Consider the following 22,957-nt stretch of genomic DNA (forward strand, 5'->3'; position numbering starts at 1 on the left):
AAAAGGAAAGAAAACAAAAAGAAAAAAATACTCTGTTAATAATTTTATATTCAGAATAAATAATAAAAATAAAATAAATATTTTTTCTAGGGACTCCAAGGAGTCCTTGGCTTTAGACTTAGCCATGAAATATCAAGAAAACACTGAACGGCGTGGATCCAGGACCTGATAAATGCGATTATGTGGAGGGGACTTTCAGACAAGAGGTTACACACTGATCCCAAGAAGCAGTGTTACAGAGGGACATCGGGGCCTGCAGAAGGCGGTGGGGAGATGCTCAGAGGAGCCTGAATCACCTCTCTGCTTGTCCTCAGAACACAATCTGAGTGGCTAGATGCTGGTGCCCAAGTAGAGCCCAGCCTCCTAAGCGTGGCAGGAGAGGCTGGCCTCTTTACCCAGTACTCTAAAGGCATAAGCCCTGAGCATGGAGTGAGGAGCTCTAAGCACAGGGCTGGAGAGATGACTCTGGTATAGATGCTTGCCATTTGAGCCCAGTATAGACAGGGGGTCATAAGTTCCAGGCCAGCCTGGGCTACACAGGGAGACTGTGGCTCAAAGCAGCAACAGTAAACTGAGCAAAAACTTGAGCTCTGTGGCACATGCTGCAGTCTCAGCTACTTAGGGGCTGAGGCAGGAGGATTGCTTCCATCTATTAGTTCAGACCAGGCTGGGAAACAGCAAGCAACAAAACCAATCTTAAAAAGAAACACGAGGCCAGCAAGGAGGCTCAGCAGGTAGAGGATCTGGCTGCCAAGCCTGACAACCTGGGTTTAATTCCTGGGATCCACACAGTAGAAGAAAAGAACCAATCCCACAAGTTGTCCTTTGATCTTAATGTATGTCCTGGTACACGAGTGCCTACAAAGTCTCTCTCTCTCTCTCTCTCTCTCTCTCTCTCTCTCTCTCTCTCTCTCTCTCTCTCTCACACACACACACACACAAATAGAATAAAAGATTTAAAGCAGCCTGGTGGTGGTGGCACATGCCTTTAATCCCAGCACTCAGGAGGCAGAGGCAGGAGGATCTCTATGAGTTCGATGTCAGCCTGGTCTACAGAGTGAGTTCCTGGACAGCCAAGGCTGTATGGGGGGTAAAAATTAAGCAAACAAATCAGAAAAAGATTTAGATATATTTGCCCCAAAGACATCACTAAGTACATAGAAAGATACTTCAGCACTGTCTCAAGGGACATACAATTCAAAATCACAACACAACACTTCGCCTCCATTGGGATGCCTAATGTACAAAATAACTGGATATGAGTGTTTCCTGGGGAGATAGCTCAGTCAGTAAAGACTGTTACCTGACCATGAAGACGTGAGTTCGGACCCCTGGAACATACATAAAAAGTCAATTGCAGCAGTGTGAGACTTTACTCCCATCATTGGAGAGGCAGAGACAGGAGGATCCTGGTGCTCACTGACCAACCAGACTAACTAAATCAATAAGTTCCAGATTCAATGAGAGACCTGGTCTCAAATAATAAAGTTGAGGACAGCACCCAACATTAACCTCTGGCCGCCACACATGCACACATGTATGTGCACTCACATAAACATGCAGAATGATAAATTTTATGTAATGTACTTCTATCATAATAAAAGAAGCATCTTCTTTATTTTTTTAAAAGCATGTGTATTGCAGTCTGGTCTATAACTCAGTTATGACTATTTAAATACAAAAATTTACTCTCTCCAAATCTTCCAGAAAAGAAAAACAACCATGTATTATATATCTCCTATTGCTGCCAAGCACTTTCTTTGCAGAGAAGCAAAGTCTTGTCCAACCCACCCCTCGTCCTGCTATATAGGCAGACATTCTAGATAGAAAGGATTGCCTGAGGTCACTGGACAAGGCCTGGCAAAGTCAAGATTAAAAGTTCTCTAAGCAACAAGGGGAACCTGTACAGAAATGTCTGTAGAACTGGAAAATCCAGTAGCCCAACCCTGTGGGAGCCCAAACCTGAGGCCACCCAAGGGGGAAAGAGCAGTCTCACAGGACAGTCAGCAAGCATGCTGCATCTGATGTCACTCGGCTAAATGACATGCTCTTAATCTGAAGCCAGGCTGCAGTCAGAGTGTCCAAATGCCCATCCACCTCAACAGACAAACAGCCTCTGGGTAGATCACTGTTCATGAAAGTCAGGACACCAGGTCCCTTCACACTGTCTCTTCTGTCCAAAGTGCAGGTAAGATGCTGCCAACGGGTCATAAAGTTCATTACTAAGTCCTGTCTAGCCTGGGAAAGACTAGAGCAGAAAATATCAGGGGAGGGGCCAGCATCCGTGACACCTTTGGGGGCAGGAGCTTATAACCTAGAAAGCACAGAAGGGTACACATGCATTTGTGACACTGGGACCAGCCATGGCTTTCATCAAATCTTCAGTGATGTTTGTGAACTGAAAAAGGTTCTGGAACACCAGCCCCAGAGAGTTAAGTTAAAATCTGAGGCACTCTGGTGTCTGTCTAGACAGATCCCAGTAGGGCAGGAGTAGCTGTACAGGCTCCAGAGGGGTGCAGCAACTGACGGCTACACGGGGGCTATCTCTGCAGGCAGCCCCAAGAGAAGCCCTCGGCTAGACTTGTCCTGCGCTAGAGGAGTATCCACACCTAGAGACGATAGGCGTAGTGCTCACCTGCAGGCCAGCTCACCTGAAGGGTTCATCTTCAGACACAGCTGTCACTGCATCACCCAGGGAGAGCCCACGCCTGGATAGTGGCCACTCATAACCACTCTTCTGCAGCTCCCTGGGTGTCTCAACTCTGGCCAGGCTTTGGGGGCATGTCCACAGGTCTCATGCTCCCCTGACTGTCCACTTCTCTAGACCTTCAAGGCCCAGTCATGTCTGCCTCCTCCCGGAGGCACCCTGATCCTTACTTAGTCTCACTCAGACCTCATGAACCCCTCCAAGGAGTCTTTTGGGCCACAGCTGCAGGTTCAGCTTCTCTGCTTACCAGCTGGTACCCTTGGAAAATGTGGTTTCACTTCTCAGCGTTGGACCTCATGGGGGCTGGAAGGCTAAATGAATAAAGGATGGAGTCTCTCTGCCTCCAGGATGCCTGTAGCAAAGCCGCCCAGCCGATGACTGTTAGGCTAGCGTGCCTCATTCCAAGCCTTGCGGGTGTGGTCACTTTGATAGCCACTATTTAGAGGGCTCAGCTGATGACAGGAATTGGTCTATTTTATGAGACCCTATAAAACCTTACTGAGTATTCTCCACTGAGGTTATACAGGCTTCAGTCTGCCCCTCTACACGCCCACTTATCCATGGGGTGAGCTGGCCGCAAGTTAGGCAACTCCGGGAATGGGGTATATAACCATGCAGAACCTTGGCAGGCTCCTCAGAACAGTGGGGACGTGAAGACACTGAACAACTGGGTCAGCTATTCTGTGGACAAAGCGGCACAGCTGGGTGGAGGAGTCCCGCAGGGCATCTTCATGGAGTACCAGCGGAGGGTTAGGGTAGCTTTGCTCCGAGAGTGGTATGTGTGCAAATGGAGTGTGCAAGCTCAGGGAGAGTGCACAGTAGTGGAAGGAACAGTTTGAGCAAAGGTGCAAAGAGTGACGGTGACCTCTGGGTTCCTTAGACAGAAAGGAAGCTATGCGCCCCATTCTGGCTACGCAGAAGCAGAGCTGCCATGTGTGTGTTGGGGGCAATGAGAGGGGACCTGAATCTCCCAGTACATGTGGGGTGCAGTTTTACAGGGAAGGGCATTCTTAGCTAATTTTCCTTCTCAACTGTTTTCCCAAGCCTGCTGGCTCACTCCCTTCCAGCCTCCAGCTGTGAGGCCAGGCCAGGAACAGAGGGTGAGGCATAGGGGTCCCACCCATCTCCCTTCATCTCTTTCCCCATTCCTGCCCTGCAGGCCTCAGCCAGTCTGCAAACAAGCCTGCCAGCCCCACCCTGAGCCTTTTTCTTCTGTAGAATGCTTAGCCCCACACAGGGCACACCCCTCTCTCAGGCCAGTCACCCATCCAGGTGTGGTGAGGGCAGGGTTGTCCTGGTCTGGGAAGGCTGCCAGAGGTAGCTCTCAGGGTTCTCTGCAGAGTGGCCCAGACTGGGACTCCTAAGCCACACCTTAGGGAGCCTGCAGCAGCCTGAGACAGACAGATAGGCAGACAGACAGGCAGACAGACAGACAGACAGACAGACAGACAGACAGACAGACACGCTTGCAGAGACAGAGCTCTAAAAAGTAGAGGGAGGCGGAAGAGCTGAATGTTGGGTGGGGCAGGACTCTGAAAAGGCGGGGAGTGCAAGGCAAATAGCCTTCTCTTCTAAAGTGTTTTAAAAGCTAGAACCACAGTGTAATGATGGCAATGTGACATTATGCATTTGTCAAATGCACAGAAGGCACAACGCAGACGCCCTAATATAAACAAAGACCTTGGCTAGTAACAGTGTATCAGTATTGATTTGTTCGCATTTCCCTGGCTGGGGTGTGGTGGTGGACACCTGTATCTTAGCATAGATAGCAGGAGGAGCAGTTCAATACCAGCCTTGGCTACATGAGGCTTTGTCTTTAAAAAAAAAAAAAGGATCGATATCTATTTATATATCTATATATCCCATTTTAATGTCAGGGGACTGGAGGTAGAGTGGCAGGAATATTTGGAAGGCTCTGCACCTTTGTACACTTTTTCCTGTAAACTTTGAATGATGACTTTAAATAATTAAATCTATTAAGGAAAAAACATACAAGTGGGGGCTGGAACTCAGTTGGAATGCTTGCCCAATGTGCACAAAGTCCTGGGTTGATTGTCCACTGTATAAACTGGGTGGAGTGGGGCAAGCCAGAAATCTCAGTACCCAGGAAGTGGAGGATCGGAAGTTCAAGGTTACCCTCCACTGCTTAGCAAGCTGGAGGCCAGCCTGGGATATATGAAACCCGTCTCAAAAAGCAAACAAACATGACATTTGGTTAAAATGTTGTATAAAAGCAAATGAACAAAACCTAGGCCTACATTTAAGAAATGTGGAGTCTTCACACGGAAACCTTGAGCCCCAGTTCTCTTGATGAGCAAGAAGCTATGTGGTTCTGGGCTGGCTGCTCAGATTAATAACTCTGGGCCCTTGGTGGCAAAATCAAGTGTCTAATCACAAGAAGAGAAACAGTAAATTCAGAGCGGGGCTCAGAGCACACAGAGCCCTAGACCCCCATTCCAGGGGATTGGAAGAGATGGGAGCATTGGGAGAACGAGGAGCCCAGGGTACTTTCCAGACACAGAGGCCTGCAGTTTACGGGGGGCAATGAGATAGCTCAGTGAATAAAGACGCTTGCTGTCAAGCTCAATGACCTGAGTTCAGTCCCTGGGACCCACACAGTGGACGGAGAAAGCTAACTCTGTGAGTTGTCCTCTGACTTCCACAAACATTCTGTGCCATACGCATGCTGCCTACAATCAATCAATCAATCAATCAATTAATCAATCAATGTATTTAAAAAATCCATAATCATGTCTCAGAGGGGAAGTTAAAGCTTCAGATAAATTTGAGAGACCCATAGAGGGAACTTTCAGAAGCCAAGAATTACCTGGGTTCTCCCCCAAAGGAGAGGAACACAGGTAAAGAATCTACGGGGTGCAGAAAGTCAGACTGATGGCACTGATGGATGAGAACCAGGATTCACCCTGAGCCTCAGTTTCCCTTGCTTGTCATTAGAAGAACTGTGCTGTGAGGAAGGAAGCCCCCCACACCCACACTGCAGTGAACATCAGACCCACGGGTGGTCCACGGTCCCACTGACGGTGGTAAGATGGCGAGAATGGGGGCCTCTAAGGACATAGAGGGAAAGGAGGGCCAGGCTTTGAGACAGAGGGCATGGAGTCTGTGTGAGACCGTGAGGTGACTCCTGCCCACCCTCCAGTGCAGCCGCCTCAGAGACCCGAGAGCACACTGGGAAAGCTCAAGGCAGGTGAAGAGGACAGCGACCATCACATCCACAGCTTCACTGTCAGCAGTTTCAGGGACCCAGGATCAACTTCGGCTCAAAAATACTAGCATTTCTTTTTGATCCTTTGAAAGAAAGAAACATGACTCTTTCAACTTTTGTTACAACGTATCATGGCAACGGTTCTGTTTTTATGACTGTTGTCCATCTACTAGTGTACCTGATTTCTTTTAAAAATTACATTAATAAATAAATGAATTTATTTATTTACTTTGTGTGTGTGTTTCAGAAGTCAGAGGACAACCTGTGGGAGTCCGTTTTCTCTTTCTGTGGTGTGGGTCTTGTGGCTCGAACTTAGGTCACTAGGCTTGGAGGCAAATATATCAGCTGAGCCATGCTGCTGTCCAGCACACCGCTCCCCAACTGTGCTAAGTCTCTCTATTAATCTTAATCATGAATATACGTTTATCAGAAGAGAGATGGGAGACATTGCATTTTGCAGCTTGGTAACACCTATGGTTTTAGGCATTCCAAGTCTGAGAATGTATCCCCGGCAGATAAGAGGGCACTGTGCATAAGCCAATTTGTTTAGCATGAAGGTGGTAGAGGGGCCATGTGGCAGGTAGTCAGCCTGGATGAAGAGTCAGTACATCCACATCAGAACCAGGGAAGTACAGGTTGCCTGGGTTGATAGGACAAAAGCCTCAGGATGAAGGCATGGGGTGGGATGCGGGGGAAGACTGGGAACCTCCAGTTGGGTGGCAAGGAGGATTCTAAGTAGCAAATACAGACCAATTTCCAGTGTGCACAGTGCTCACCACTACCTGATGGAATCTCACCAGGCCAATTTCCAACGCTCACTCTGTCATCTACTGTGTGCATGTGGACAATGACCCCCTCGTTCATGCCCTTGTCCCTTGACCAAGGACAGGAGAAGTGGCACTTAAGAAGAAGGACGTGGTGCTTGATGGCGAACAAGCACCTAGCCAAGGATAGCCATATCTAAGTTGCGGCCTCAGCTCTCAGCTCTGAGGATGGTGCCCCCTGCTCCTCTACCCTGTGATTATAACATCTCCGAAGACAGAGACCGCCCTGCTCACTGCCACCGACCCCCATCCCCACCGCAGTGCTGCTGGTACTGAGCCACAAATGAAGCTAGCAGGAGGTTGCCATGGTGACCTACCAGCTGGGCATTAGGGCTCAGAGAAGGAGCTAAACCTTTTCTCTCTCTCTCTCTCTCTCTCTCTCTCTCTCTCTCTCTCTCTCTCTCTCTCTCTCTCTCTCTCTTGCCAGCTGTGGGAGCTATTCTAAATATTTACCACTAGGCAATTACTGAACATCTGGAAAAAAACTGGGTGCTTTTCCTCAACACGCTGCACAGCAAGGCTGTTAGGGCACACCCATGAAAACCTGGACTGAGCCACTAGGAGAAACGTTATAGACCGGTGGTAACGGACAGGAAACCATATCATGACAAGTCGCTAAAGGGAAAACAGGTTATGTAATGGCGTAAATCTTGTTATACCACCATATAAAGACTCGTTACATTTAACAGCTTGTATTTGTAGACAGAAAACAAAAAAAAGCGTTGACTGGGGTTCTCTCAAGGCAGTGGGGGCAGGGCAGACAACCTAGGGGCTTCCCTTCCTAAGTTTCCTCCAACGCTAGAGTTGCCCCACACCAGATCACAGGGAGACAGCGCTGCCTGCAAAGAAACTGTACTATTTAAAGGAAACAGGTGAGCGAGTCTCTTGAGCCTTGGCAGGTCTTGGAAGATTAATCTGTGTCAATCAACTCAGAGTTGTAAATATTGAGATTCCTGAGAAAGTCACATCTGGGCCTTCCTGTGGGTCCCAGCAAAAGCGCTGACCTTGGAGTTTCCCCACTCAGGATAGCTGGGGCCTGAGGGCTATTATTGCTGACTGGTTTAGGCATCTGGGAAAGTCACAATTCCTAGGGCTAAAGGTCCAGGTTTCTCCCTCAGTTATCACCACAGGTGAGGACTGAGAGGGCCAAGTGGCCCATACGGGAAGCACTGGAGAGGCCATCCGCAGATCATATCCAGTACCCACGATAGGTAGCCACCCTCCTATCCCTATGCATTCACTGGGATCAAAGCAGACATGGGCTCGCCTAGCACCTCAGGTCTAATGGATGTGAGCTCCAGGAGGCCTTGGAAACCTCAAAGACTCTTCATTGTCCCTGAAGGTTCTGCTTTCCTCATGGTCCACACTTTATGCTCCTACAGGAAAACCCTGAGAATGGGCTCGGTGGTGCACACATGCAATCCCAGCACTCGAGAACTGGAAGCAGGAAGACGGTGCCCAGGTCAGTCTGAGCTGCAAACACGACCCTGTCTCAAAAATAAAACCATGCAGCCCCCTCCAGTAGGTCCTGGATGACCCAAAATCCTTAGCATGTCCTCCAGATACCCACAGTCAACCCTAGCCTCACCTCCCGCCAGCCTCACCTCCCGCCAGCCTGGCCATGCTTCTCTTACCCGCTCCATCGTCTCTGTCCTTAGCGCCAGGAGTGTCCTCCATACTTTTGTGCTTGCTGTTGCCTAGCCATCCTCCCCCACCTTACCCTTAGCATGTGTATCTACATGAGTGTGCACATATACAAGTGTGCACATGCATATGGAGGCCGAGGACAATCTCAAGTGTCATCTTCCCTAACCCACAAAAAAAACCTGTTTCCTAGAAAAAAAATAAAATCATGCCAGGCAGGGGTGGTGGTGCACACCTATAATCCCAGCACTCAGGAGGCAGAGGAAGGTGGATTTCTGGGTTCAGGAGCCAGCCTAGTTTACAGAATAAGTTCCAGGACAGACTGGGCTACACAGAGAAATTCCATCTCAAAACATGCTCCCCCCCCCCAAAAAAAAAATACTTTCAACAAATGATCCTAGCAACCTCTTTTTTGATGTAAAGATTCGGTCTGCTTCCACGGCATCAACTGACTCCTCCTCTTCATGTTTTACCCTGGAAACACTGCGGCTTCAGGGCACCCAGCAGAGAGCTTGAGTGGCGTGCCCAATGCCAGGCCCACAAACATACATCAGGAAGCAAACAAAAACAGCATAGGTTTTTAATGTCCTAGAAACTTGATTTCTGTTCATCTGCTAACTCACGTCCAAATGGAAATGTACATTTTTGTGAATTCTCCTTTACTTAGTGTTCGCAACCATTTCTGTATCTCAAATGATGAAGCATCCACTCTGTCACATTTTTGAAATGCCACTTTGCAAAAATACAGATATGGATGAACACAGGAGTAGCCTGATCCGGTGGTCACACCCTGTGCGTATTGTCGGAGATGGCGGGAAAACCATGTGCCCAGATAGCCCGGGGAGTTTTGCGTATTATATCTCGGGTACCTCATGCTCTCAGGCTCAGGGCAGGGGATGTCAGGTGACGGCCAAAGCACAGAAAAGACCAGAACCACTGAAGCTCTGGACCCCAGGAAGAGGGACGGAAGTCACAGAGCTACTGTCTTAAAGACTGCTACCAAGGCACCCAGCGCCAGGGTTCTTTGAGGCCCTACCTACAGGTTCATTGGCCCCCAGGGCAGGTGCCACAGCAGGCTCCTCCCTAAGCTTGGGAAGGGCCATAGAATGCAATCACAGGCCCTGACTGCTGGTGCCGGCCTCCTAGACTGCTGGGGAAGGCTGGTCCCATCTCCACCTCCCCTCTAGCTGCTAATCTAAGCAGAAAGCAGCCTGAGATAAAGCAGCCACTGTGTGGGAGCAAAGAGAAGAGAGGATGTAGAGAGAAGATAAGTATTTTCACACTTGAAAGTGTTGTGTAGTCCGCAGGGACAGAAACAAGAGCCCGGAGAAGAGCTGGGACAGAGGAGGAAGGCTGCCCTTGTGGAAACCAGGCCTATCTATGCTCTTGGTGGGGAGTTGATCCTCACATGAGGTGATGAGAGGGGCTGGAGTTAGGGACAGAAGGGGCCTGGAAACCTCCAGCAAGCCATCCCAAACTCACTGAAATCTGTTGTTTCTCCTCGGAGCCAGCCCTTCCTCTCCAGTCTACCTCCGGTGTGCTGGGTCGGAGGCCCCAGGGTACCCGCAGAATATCCATCAGGTCCCAGTAGCTGGTTTTCTTCAGATCTTATACATCTTTTGCCTTTAAAGTTTCAGAGTCAGTTCCCAGGCACAGCCAGATAAGGGGCATTGTCCTGAGTGTCTATGCTCCAAAGCCCCCGTATCCTGAGAGACACAACCCAAAGCCAGACGCATCAGGACAAAGTGGATAGCAGGTGATGGGGGAACAGCTACTGAAGAAGATTCACTTCACGTGTTAACTCCACAGACTCGGTTGGCACACATTCAGCCCTGGCGTCACCGATCGGCCAGGCGTCGGCCATCTTAGCTGCTCTCAGACAGAGAGAGGTCCCTTTGCTGAGGAAACAAGGCGTCCAGCTTAGTCGATGAGGGAGCAGCAAGGGACAAACACATCTCCTTGCTGACCTCATCACAGGGGCCATTATCTGACCACAGGTCCTGCCTTATCCTTCCCATGTGCCACTCCTGAGACTTTCAGCTGTCCCTCACCTGCCTGGAAAATTCCATTTCTCCCTCCACTGACCCCACAGGGCACTTTAGGCTTAAGGATGGTCCTGAGCCCAGCTGGCCCAATCTAGGTGAGACTCTTACCTCTTCCTCTGCTTCCTTCTTCGTCAGGCAAGCAAAGAACCCAACAATACACGGGAAATGTACACAAAGAGACGTCCAAGGCTTGTGAGAGTTCAGAGAGGGTACCCAGAGCAAGGCTGTGGGGCTCAGAGCAAGGAGGTTCTGGGTAGAAGCAGGGATTGAGGTAGATCCCAAAGGTGAGCTCAATTTTGGCAGAAGAGAGCAGTGTCCCTTGGGAAAGCCGAGGCCCAGAGCAGGGAAGCAGACAGTGAACATGGAGGCCTACTGGCCCTGGGTCTAGAGGTGCTAGAGACAGGAGCATAGTGTGGTGGTGGTGATGCAGGGTGTGTGTGTGTGTGTGTGTGTATGTGTGTGTGTGTAAAGAACAGGTCAAGAAACAGTACCTCCAGTGCACTCTAGGTCCACGCCACAGGGAGCCAGAGCGAGGGCACAGGGAAATTGCATCCGTCCCTCTTTAGATTGAGGTCTGCGCTCGTGAAACACATTTCTCAGCAGCCATTAACTTCTAACTTCATCTGCCAGACTTGGGAATGGTGGATATTAACCAGTCCACCCGTAGGTGAGTCATTTCTCGTTATCATTAGCCAGAGGACACACCCCAAGGTAAGGTGGGAAGGGGGCAGTCACAGAGCCAAAGGAAGTGTGAAAATTGCGGGGTAGAAGGTCACCCCGAGGAAGCTGCAGCTGGAGGACAGGGGAGGGGCCATCCGGGCCCAGCTGGGAAAGGACCTAACTTGCAAACAGACCCAAACCCAGTGAGCCGCCCATGGGAAGCCAGGTGGATGGCCCTGCCTGTGCTGGCACTGAGGTTCACATGGTAACGTGGCCCGCGTTCCCCGAGTTAGTTCCACGTGTTGAGGGTCCTGGGTGCCTTTCTGAGCCTCCGGTTATCTCTTCGACAGGACCTGGAGTCTCCTTGGAGACAAATACCCACTGTCTGTGAGGGAGTTTCTAGATCAGGTAAATTGAGGAGAGGAGACCATTCTGAAGATTCAGTGGCAGCATTCCCTGGTCCAGGCTCCCAGCTGAATGAAAAGGAAAAGGAAGCTGAGACCCAGCATTCATCTCTGTCCCCTAGCTTCAGATGTGACAGCTGTTGCCATCTCTCACCTGCCCCCCACAGTGCCAGAAGCCTCCCTTCCTAGAACTGCTTTCTTCAGGGGTTTTGCCAGAGGCAGCTCAGTGAGTGGCTAAGAGCACTTGTTGTTGCAAGGACCCAGGTTCAATTCCCAGCACCCACATGGCTGCTCATACTGTCCCTAACTTCAGCTGCAGGGGATCCCAGGGGATCCACTGTCCTCTTCTTACTTCCGTGGGCACCAACCATACACATGTAAACAAGTAAGCAAAACACTCGTACACATGAAAATGAAATAAATCTAAAATCAAACAACAACAAGAAACACAACTAACGCAGAGGTGATACGGCTTGGAAATTCCACACCATCAGTTCTCAGTCCCCTAGAAGCTGACGCTTTGGTGAGCTTGCACGCTGCTGAGTGTTGTATGCAGGCCTCCCTGCACAAGGGGTGTTCAACATACATTTGTGTGCAACCTGGATTCAGCTAGGGCAAGTGCAGCCATGGCTGTGGAGACTGAGCCCCATCCCACCACTGCCTTCTCTGGCTGCCCCAGGCTATACAGCAGCTGATTATAGTATCACTATGAGCATAGACAGGATGCGCGCTGCTCATCGATGTCTTGTGTAACAGATCTTACAACAGGTGAATGCAGTCATGGATTAAGAGCCCAGTGCTTGACATGGGACATTAGGTTATCATTCTAGCATTATAAAACACAAGGTGGTTTGGTGGTTGTTTTTATTCTAAGGGCTGAAGTAAAATGTACCACTCAAGAGTTAGTGAAGAGGTGCGCTGGAGAGATGGACCAGCCCTTAAAGTGTTTTGTGGAAGCAATTAGACTGGAGTTTGGATCCCAAGCACTCCCTTAAATCCTGGGTGGGCGTGGCGGTGGCTTGTGAGGCAGAGATGAGATCCCAGAGCAAGCAGGCTAGCAAGAATAACCACATCAGTGAGCTCTGGATTTGATTGTGAGACCCTGCCTCAAAAGAATACGGTGGAAGAACAACGGAAGAAGATTCCCGACATCCACCTGGGGCCTCTTCACGAATCAGCATCTGTACTCACATATAAACATGCATACACACACAAGCACACCACACACACACATGAAAAAGGAAGAAACTAAAACAAGAAAACAAAACTCATGAGGATTGGAAACAATGTGTTCCTCTAAATCATCTTCTGAGACCAAGGAGAGCAACATAACTCATCCCTCTTTAGTACCTGTCACCAGGGTCAAGTCAAGGCTCCAGAGCAGGCCTCAGAGGCTCCTGACTAAGGTGCACTCAGAACCCAGGAGTGTTCACCAGAGGAACAAGTGAGCTTTGTCACCAGAGAGTGGAACTGTTTGAAAGGATTAGAAGGATCAGGAGGAGTGCCCTTGTTGGAGGAAGTATGTCACTGAGGGTGGGCTTTGAGGTCTCAAAAGCCCATGCCGTGTCCAGGTCCAGGCCTAGGACAACTCTGTCTGTCTGTCTGTCTGTCTGTCTGTCTTTCTTTTCCTCTCCCTCTCCTCTTTCTCTGCCTGTGGATCAGGATGTAGCTCCCAGCTACTGCTCCAGCACGCCATGTCTGCTACCATGCTCCCTGTCACGAAGATAATGGACTAAATCTCTGAAACTATAAGCAAGTCTCCAGTTAAATAAATGCTTTCTCTTACAAGAGTTGCCTTAGTCATGGTGTCTCTTGACAGCAACAGAACAGTGACTAAGACAGGGCAGGAATGGGGGTTTCATCCAAACACATTATATGCATGTAGAAAATCCCCAAATACATATATTATATATAATATATAATAGAATTGCAGTGCCGAGCCTTGGCAAGCTTTTGGTACATCATGATGGTGAAGGCATGCTTGGGCAGGACTCTTGTTCCTAAAGCCCTTCAGCTTCCCTGAAAAGGAATCATTTAACCCCGGAGAACAGTCAGCTTGAGCTCTCACACAGGTAGGCAGGGCATTGAAACTGCAGAGCTGCAGCCCAGCTCAGAATAAAGCTGTCTTTATCAAGGCTCTGCCCTTATCAGCATCTGAAAGTCAAACCCAAGGCTTTGGGTCAGTGGAGAGCATTCCCAGCTCTGCAGGGCCCAGTCAGGAGCTTTAGATCTTCTCTAACCCCACAGCTAGATGACATCTCTGCCTCAGTGTCCCCCTACTCTGTCTTGTCCCCCAGGATACCCCGGTAGTCTGGAGAAAAGTAGCAATGAGTAGTGTAGGCACCTCAAAGTCAGTAGAAAATCTGGCTGGGAGTCTGGAGTGCCCATGATCACACAACCAGCAGCTGGTCAGGGAGAAAATGCAGAAGCTCCAGTTCCCATTGACAATCTAGAATGCGGAGCACTAGCGACCATCCTGGGGCAAAGATGAAGATTAAACTGGACCAGACCGGAAGGAGGGAGAAAGGAGGGGAGGGATCAGAGTCAGGGACATCCCTTCTTTTTTCCCCCACTTCCTTTAGTCTTGTGGTAAACCAACCCTTTATCCTCCTCGACACAATTTCCCCTATTTCTTTTCAGTTAAAAAAAAAAAAGAAAAAGGTTCCAGAGAAGATATGTACCAAAAACATGCAAAAGATGAGCCACAAGGCCTAGCCATCCAGCCCAAAGTCCGCTGCTCCCAGGAAGCTTCTTCCACTGGCTGACCTCCACCTCCGCTCCTACCTCTTGCCAAGAAAGCCTTTAGGTGGGCAAAAGTTACCTTTGATTTTGAGTTGCCCAGGACAGGATGTGGGGTAGCTTGGGAGGCAGTGAGAATGAACTTCGGTCCCTTGCAGAAATGCCAGGCCCCTGCACCTGTCATGGTCCTGATAGGAGTGGAGGTCTTCTAAGGAGATACTTGGGCCCCTCCTTTTGGTGATCTGACTATTGAAAAAAAAAATGGATCTTAAGGAATTGGGATTTCCCCCAGAAATCTCATGCTGGAAGATGGAAATGTCTGGAGTCTGCTGCCAGCCAGAGAGGGACTTGTCTCCAGGAAAGAGATTTGCACAGTTCTGACAATACACAGACCTTGCAGGACAGACTAGGGCCCAAACGGTGATGATGGGGAGGTTCATCCTTGACCGGGACTGTTTAGCTGGTATACCTCTTGCCCTCTGTCAAAACCTAAACCTCAAATCAGGACCTTGAAGATGGGGTGGGTGTTGAAACTTTTATTTCTCACTCCAATGTAGCCAGATAAGGAAATCGCCTTTCTCTCCTTTCGCTATGACATGTTGTGTAACAGGTTGTCTTATTGGGGACACGAGGTTGCACCCAGCTTGTTAGGGCTTCTAGGCCCCCAAGTACCCTAAATCCTTCCAGCTTAGATCCCCGGGCTCCTCCATTGGCAGCAAGGGGGCAGCACTCATTGCTCCCCAGGGGCAGAAGCTCACAGATTCTCCACTGAGCCTACTCTGTCCTTTCAGTAGCGCCTTGCCACCTCAGGGTGAGCCATGGTCACACCTTGGCATTCCTGTGATCTGACACTCAATTCCCCCGACACTGGGACCTCCCGTGGACTTCCTGTCTCCTCCTACCCCTTCACCATACCTCAGACCCAGCGTCTACTGCCTTCTTCCTCTTTCCAGAAGCCATTCTCCACCAACCACAGGCCATCTGCATAACACATGTCACGGCAGTGAGCCTGCCTGTTGGGTCTCAGCTGAGGGGTCAAACAAAAAACACTAGCATTTTGAGGCAGCCACACAATATTTACAAAAGAGCTGGGCAACGGGCTTGGAGAGTGTGACATGTTTCCCCACAAATGGCACTCTGAAAGGTACAGACCTCTTTAGACAACAAAGAGAGAGATCACAAGGTAACGCCAGCAAGGGCCAAATGGGTGGGACGTTTGTGAGCACCCACAGAATAGGGAGGTCGCTGTCCTCTGAGCCAATCAGCTACCATTCAGCTGTGCCCCTTGCAAGAATTCTTCCAGCTGGGCTTGTTGGCTGTGTACACCTTCTCAAGGAGGGGCAGAAGGGATGCGAGACCCTCACCTGAGCACCCAGCGGCTCCCTACCACCTGCTGTATGCAAAGCTGCCCTTTTTGCCTTAGGGTGGGGCTAGAGTATATTTTCTGGGGAAGATTAGGGAATGGAGCTCCACCCTCATGCCTGCCAGGTAAAGGCTCTCCGCATGTAGCCTGTTGGGAAGAAGTGTCCACATCCCTGTAAGTAACCCCTCACCTGTACTCTGAGAGGAAGCCCAGTAAACTCACTGGCTCTCCAAAGTGAACCCTGCCTCTGTCCATCATTGGAACCCTAGGAGAAGAGGCAGGTGTCGCTTATGTCTCCCCCGGGAATGAATTTTAGCAACAGACTTAGAGCTCGGGATTATGACCTAGGCCAGCAACTCATCTCCTAAAAGACTCTGTGTGTCCTGAGGAGCTTGGATCAGGCTCCCAGCCCCAAACAGCAGCGGCACTGACAATCACCACCGTTATTACTTACTATTTTTCTTCCTCCTTTTCTCTAACAATACAGGCTTAACTATTTTTCTTTTACATTTTGTTTAGTGTGCTTGTGTTTGTGTGTGTGTGTGTGTGTGTGTGTGTGTGTGTGTGTGTGTGTGTAAATGTGCTACAGTCTGTGTGTGGAAGTCAGAGGACAAATTTCGAGAATCAGTTCTCTCCTCTCACCATGTAGGTCCTAGGGATTGAACTCATGTCCTTGGGCTTGGTGACAGACATCTTTACCTGCTGAGCCCTCTTGCCGACCTGTTGCAGGGGTCTGAACCATGCTCAAGCCACTGAGCCACATCCCCAGACACCAGGCTTCTTTGTGGGTTGGAGAGATGGCTCAGCAGTGAAGACCTGAGTTTGGTTCTTAGCACCCATGTTAAGTGGCTCATACCTACCTGTAACTCCACCCAAGAGGGAATCAGACGCCCTCTTCTGGCCTCTTCAGGCACCTGCACTCACATTAACCCACACAATGACATACATATACAGACATAGTTAAAAATAAACCCAGGACTGGACGGGTGGCTCATGGGTTAAGAGCACTTGCTGCTCTTCCAAAAGATCCAAGTTCGATTTCCAGCATGCACATGGTGGCTCATAACTGTCTGTAACTCAGCTCCCAGGCACCCCAACAATCTCTTCTGGAGTCTCCGGGTACTGGGTACATAGGTAGTACACAGACATACATGCAGTCAAAACACCCACACATAAATTAAAATTTAAAAATTTAAATAAAATCATTTTTAAATACCTCTGAATTCAGACCAGGGGACAGGTGTGGGCACTGAGCCTGAGAGAGAGAGAGAGAGAGAGAGAGAGAGAGAGAGAGAGAGAGAGAGAGAGAGAGAGACTAGAGAAGGGAGAAGGCAAGAGAAAGGAGGGAGGTGGGAGGCCCACATCAGGCAGGAGAGGAAACATCTGTGCTGTGGGATCAGGCAGGAAGGAGGGTGCCCTTGTGGGGCCTGGGGTTGAGGGAGCAAAGGCCGGTGGTTGAGTTCACCCAGGGCAGGGCTTTGCCAATGACACCAGGATGGATGGGCAACGGCTTCATTCACCAGCAGAAGCTGGTGTGGCCCCAAGGCAGCCCAGTGCGGAGCCTTCTAGCACAAGCAGAGGCACAGCCCTGCCCTGAGCCTACAGCAAGAGTTCACAAAATGTCAACTCACTCTTGAGGGGAGAAACCTGTTTCCACCAAGTATCCCCAGTACCCATCCTATACTGGACATTCTCACCCTGGCCTGTGCCTATTCCACAATCACAAGAACACCCTCACTGGGAGTGATGGCTGACCACTGTTTCACTGTTCACGTCCAAGACAGGTGCTCACAGCCTATGCCTCCCACTTTGCTCTGGCCATTCCAATGTCCCACTTCATGTCCATTCTTCAGAGCCACCTCTGGCCACCCAGCCACTCCCTCCAGGACGGCTTCCAAGAGAGCTTTGGATTTTTGGTTCGTTCTTTCTTTCTTTCTTTCTTTCTTTCTTTCTTTCTTTCTTTCTCTCTCTCTCTCTCTCTCTCTCTCTCTCTCTCTCTCTCTTTCTTTCAAAAAACACTTATTTTTACATATGTAAAAATGTATGTGTATGTCTGTAGGATACATGCCATGAATGCTTGGATGCCTGTGGGAGACCAGAAGAGGGCATTAAATGCTTTGCAGCTGGATTTACAGACAGTTGTGAACTCCCCAGCCTGGGTGCTGGGAACTGAACTCTGGCCTCTGGAAAAACAAGTGCTCTCTCTTAACTCCTAAGTCATCTCCCCAGCCTTGAATGTTTGCTTACTAAGCATTCACACAATAGACCGACTCTTTTACTCTTTATATTTGAGGGTTTCCCAAGGTCTCAAGAGTACTTCTGGGACTTAACACCTGGAAATCGGTGTTGGGGACAACACAGAAAAGGAAGACCATTGGAAGTGACTGTCCTGCTTACTTTCTTATTAGGAGGGGCCATGCCATGTAGGGACAAAGGAACACCAGGCTTGCCAGTGGATGGAGGCAGGAGCAGTTAGGGGAGGCCTGGGCCCTTGGGAAAGGCGAGGCAGTGCAAGGGAAATGGTTTAGAATAGGCCAGTTTAAACTGGTTAGCTAAGCATCAGTGGGCTTTGGGCACGGGCTATCCCAGTGCTATGGCACGTGACCTGGTATGTGTGAGTACAATGAGAACATGGTCGCCAGTGTGGGCTCAGGCCTCAGAGCCTGGTGTCCAACAGAAGCTAAGGGCACAAATGGGACCCAAGACAATGCAAGGAGGACAGAGGTTCTGTCTGTTCTTTCATCTAGCCCTGACTCCGAGTCCACCTACCTCTCCTTCTGACATAGTGGACCCTGCCCCAAGGACCTTAGGACACCTCACACACCTGACTTCGTCCTTGGGTTAACTCAGCCATCTCCTTTGTTCCTTCAATGTTCCCCTTCAATGAGCCCCAAGTCCTTCCCCTGTTGCTCCAAGACCACCCCTGCCTATTCCACTGCCTCCACAAGGACCTCTACTCCAGAACACCCTGCCTGCCAGCTAGGAAATGACCTATCACCAGCATTTGTAATTCTTAAAATTTAGAAGTGATAGCAAGAACCAGAAGAACGGGCTGGAGAGATGGTTCAGCAGTTAAGATCACTTGTTCCAGCAGAGGTCCATAACTCTAGTTCTAGGGGATCCAATGCCCTCTGCTGCTGACCTCCAAGGGTACCAGGAAAGCACAGGGGGCACAACATTCAGATACATAAAATAAAACAAATTGACTTTAACAACCCTCCCCACACACAACAAAGGCTTCCTTGATCCAATGAAGGAGGGTGACTTATAATTTACATTCCAGGAAAAAAAAAAGACAGATTTTCTTGGTGCGTAAATGTTTCCTCCAAGACCAGGGATGTAGCTCAGGGGGTAGACGGCTAGCCTCGCATTCACAAAGTCCTGGGTTCGACCCCCAACCCCTCGTGCCACAGAAACTGAGTGTGGTGGTGTGTGTGTGAAATCCCAGCACTCAGGAAACAGAGGCAGGAGGATCAGAGGTTCAGGGTCATCTTCAGATACACAGGGAATTTAAGCCTGGTCTACGTGAGACTTTGTCTCAAAAGGAAAAACAATAAGCAAAGGTTTCCTTTGATTCAGTAAGATTTCCTCTAATTCAATACAAAAAAATCAAAAAATACGATGAAAATTGGGTGAAACATGAACAGACTGTTCACAGAAAAGGAAGTACAAAGCTCCTGTCTGTCACGCTCACCTTGTGCATAATAAGAAAAACGCAACTTAAAATGACATAGAACAGGGCCTGCAAGATGGCTCAGCAGATAAAGGTGTCCTTACCAAACCTGACCGTCTGAATGTGATCCCTGCATCCTGTATGGTAGAGAGAGGGGGGCGGCTCTCACAAGCGTCCTTTGACCTCCATGTGTGTACTATGGTACATATGCTCCCCAATGCACAATAAAAAATGTGTGGTCTTTTTTTTTTAAGAACTTTTTAACGATGTATTTAACTTTACTTATGTGCAATGGTGTGAAGGTGTCAGATCGCCCTGGAACTGGATTTACAATCGCTTATGAGCTGCCATGTGGGTGCTGGGAATTGAACCCGGGTCCTCTGGAAGAGCAGTCAGTGCGCTTAATCACCCAGCCATCTCTCCAGTCCTGTGGATTTTTTCTCCTTACTAGTATTCTTTTGGACACCTAAAATCCTGGCATTCAGGAGTCCAAGGTCAGAGGATTACAAGTTCCAGCCTAGCCTGTGAGACCCTAACTCAAACAAACAAAAAAAAAAAATCAAAGCAAAAACTTCAAGGAAAAGCTTTTATCTCCAGATCAGCAAGCCAGTTTGATAACCATACTGGTGGGCCACTCCATTCCTGGGACGTGACCTCACCTAGGGCCACCTGCATTTACAAAGTGACTCAGGGACAAGGTGACTCTCTAGAATATCCTGGGTGGAGGCAGTAGCCTCAACGTGGACAACCTATACTCTAGACTAAAGAAAAGCTCTCTATACAGACAGGGAAGAACTCAGAAGAGTTAAATGAAAAAAAATAAAGCCTCGGGCAGAGAACACACTAAGCCCTCCCTAACTGTGCATCCAGCCCTCTGCACACCCTCCTCCCTTCAGCCCACAAATGTCTGGGGAACCAGTTGCCCTGCTCCCTGTTGCTGTTAGTGGGTCACTCACGGGTTCTCATCTGACTTGCCCTTGCTCCGTGGGTGGTACAGCTACTTCCTTTGCCTAGAGCTGCCTTGGTTCCCCACCCATAGAGCCTTTTCCTGCTCTGACCTTGTGCCTCCTCAAGTGGAGCCTGGAAGCTTGACTGGTGCCTCAGAGCAGGGGAGATCAGCACCCGCTTGGTTTGCCTGTGCCTGGTTCAGCCTTCCATCCTGGACTCTCGCGTTGATCCCATGGCTTCGGTACCAGTGTGCTGCTCACTCTCAGCCAGACCCCTCTTCTAGCCTGAGTATCTGCGACCAACATGGCCCAGGTGTGACTCAACAGCTTCCAGCCACTTTTGCTCCCCGTATCTGGGAGGTTCCCTTGCCGCTGCAGCGTCTACAGCCCTTTGGTCATTGAATTATAGCCATGCCACCTCTGGAACACACCCAGAACCTGCCCACTTTCCCCCACCTCCACCACAGCTTGTCTGTTTAACCAAAGCCTTCTTCAACGGCAACCCCAGCTTCTTCACTGGTCTCCCCTGTGTGCTCTCTCCCCACCTCCGGACCTTTGAACATCCTATAATCTATGCCTTGAATGTTCTCTCCCATTGCTATGGCTTGGTAAAATGTCCCCCAAGACCCATGTGTTGAAGGCACAGTCCCCACCACGGCACTCTCTGGAGGCGGCAGAACCTCTAAGATTCGGCGTCCCGCGTGAAGTCTGCTAGACGTGTGGAAGTGAACCCTTGGATGAATCTTGGGGCTTTACCCATTCCTTTCTCTCTGCTTGCCAGCCTGTTCTTCCTCGTGCTCTTGCTGTGGTGCTCTGGCCTATCACAAGCCCAAAGTAACAGGGCCAAGCAACTATGAACGGAACACCCCACACTGCAAGCCAGAATAAGCTGTTCCCTCTTCTTCGGTGATTATCTTAGATATGACGTTAATCAGTTCCATCATGGGAGTCTCCATCCCTGCTTAGACTTGATGAATTCAGGTTAGTATTTTCTTATCGGCCTTTCTGACCCCAGAACCAATGGAGTTCACCTGGAAGGGCACAAACTCACTCCCCAGAGAACAACATCTGACTCCACCCCACCCCCGCCCCCGTGTGAGTTTGCAGAAGGCAGAAATGCTGAGGAGCACTCTACAGTACATCTAGGACTGTCTCCTTTACAATAAGGAATCTGCTGGTCCAAAAGGCTGGCCATGGCATGGGGACACAGCACAGCTGGAAGCCCTGAGTTCCATCCCCAGCACTGCATAAAGCAACCTTGGTAGCTCACACCTGTAATCCTGGCACAGGAGGTAAAGTGTTCAAGGTGTGCTTTAGCTACATATGACTCCTGGGCCAGTCTGGGCCATACGGGACCTTGTCTCAAAAAACAAAACACAGGAACGAAAAAGGCAAAATATCAGGGGTGCTTAGAAACTGCACCTCAGACCGTCAAGGTCCGGGACGTACTGTCACTGCACGCTCCACTGGTCCTGCATGCCACCTATCACCATGCAATCTTTAGCTGTGCAAAGTGCTGGCCCAGCTCCAGCCTGCGCTTTACAGAATGAATAAGTGAATTAAAGTCATCGCTCATGCTCATCTCTGGGTGTCCACTCCTCAGCGTGTAGGCACAGGGCCTAGAACTTGGCAATCAGAGTGTGGATTGATAAGACACTCATGGGGGCAGGCCACATTGCCCAGAGGCCACTTCATGTCCTGGCCTCCGTGCCAGGATGGCAGTCCTTTCCCTTGACTGCCTGCTTCTCACCCTTACTCTCACATGCTTGTCAGATACCTCTCATGGGCCCTCAAAGCCGCCCAGCCCATCTTCTCAGACTAGCATTGATCCTGTAAGCTCATCTAGGGGGAGGCTGCATGGTCTACTCAGCTGCAATCTTGGAGAAGAACACCCTTGAGCAACCCCACCACCAAGGGCTCTGTGAGCACCCTTGAGCAGCCCCACCACACTGGGCTTGTGAGCACCCTTGAGCAGCCACTACCACCCCAGACTTTGTGAGCACCCTTGACCATCCACTGCCACCCTAGGCTTGTGAGCACCCTTGAGCAGTCACCACGATCCTAGGCTCTGTGAGCACCTTGAGCAGCCACTACTTCCCCGGACTTTGTGAGCACTCTGGTTTTCCGCCTGTATGGTTTTCTTGCCTCCAGCCTCTTTCACTCCCAGTCCACCTGCTTTATCACTTCCAGCTCCATCCTTGTAAGATGGCAATCAGCCTACATGGCTTCCTGCCAGAGATCTCTTTCACTGCTTCTCAGTTTCCATGAGGTAAAGCCCAGTTTCTTTAGCTGGAAGCAAGACTCTACACCCTATCTGCTCCTACTACACTTGCCTCTGACGCAGCCTCCAATGCCAGGCACATTAATCCTGTCTACCCCTTAGATGTCCAGGGAGTTCATTTATCCTTGAAGCCAAGGTCAAACATCTCTCCTCGAAGCATCCTAAACATAGGTACATGCCTGTAATTCCAGCACTATGGAGACTGAACAGGAGGGCTGCAAGCCTCTGGTTAGCCTAAGCTACATAGCGAGAGCCTATCTCAAAAGGCTTAACTTTTAAAAATTGCATTTGTTAATTTTTGTGTGTGTATATGTGTGTGTGCATGCACACACACACATCACAACCACAACGTGGAAGTCAGAGAACAACTTGCAAAAGTCTGTTCTTTCCACCACAGGGGTCTCAAGATTGGTAGCAAATACATTTGGCCACTGAGCCATATCT

The 22,957-nt window shown here is 49.6% G+C and overlaps 1 protein-coding gene across 3 annotated transcripts in view; it reads right to left on the reverse strand.

The window, feature by feature from the left end:
• Paqr5 (progestin and adipoQ receptor family member 5) overlaps window positions 1-22,957 on the reverse strand; it is a 73,807-nt gene that overhangs the window by 44,681 nt on the left and 6,169 nt on the right. The window contains exon 1 of one of the 3 annotated variants that reach the window (XM_050151977.1): window positions 10,938-10,962. The exons of 1 other annotated variant lie outside the window; for it this stretch is intronic. The gene's annotated coding sequence lies outside the window, so the exon portion shown is untranslated. Of the gene's footprint in view, window positions 1-10,937; window positions 11,089-22,957 lie in introns of those variants that run through there. One more of the 3 variants, XM_050151974.1, reaches the window with a different exon arrangement.

The sequence above is a fragment of the Alexandromys fortis genome, unplaced genomic scaffold (genome assembly GCF_014885135.2).
Source record: "Alexandromys fortis isolate MF-2015 unplaced genomic scaffold, M_Fortis_MF-2015_v1.1 scaffold_70, whole genome shotgun sequence".
NCBI lineage: Eukaryota > Metazoa > Chordata > Mammalia > Rodentia > Cricetidae > Alexandromys > Alexandromys fortis.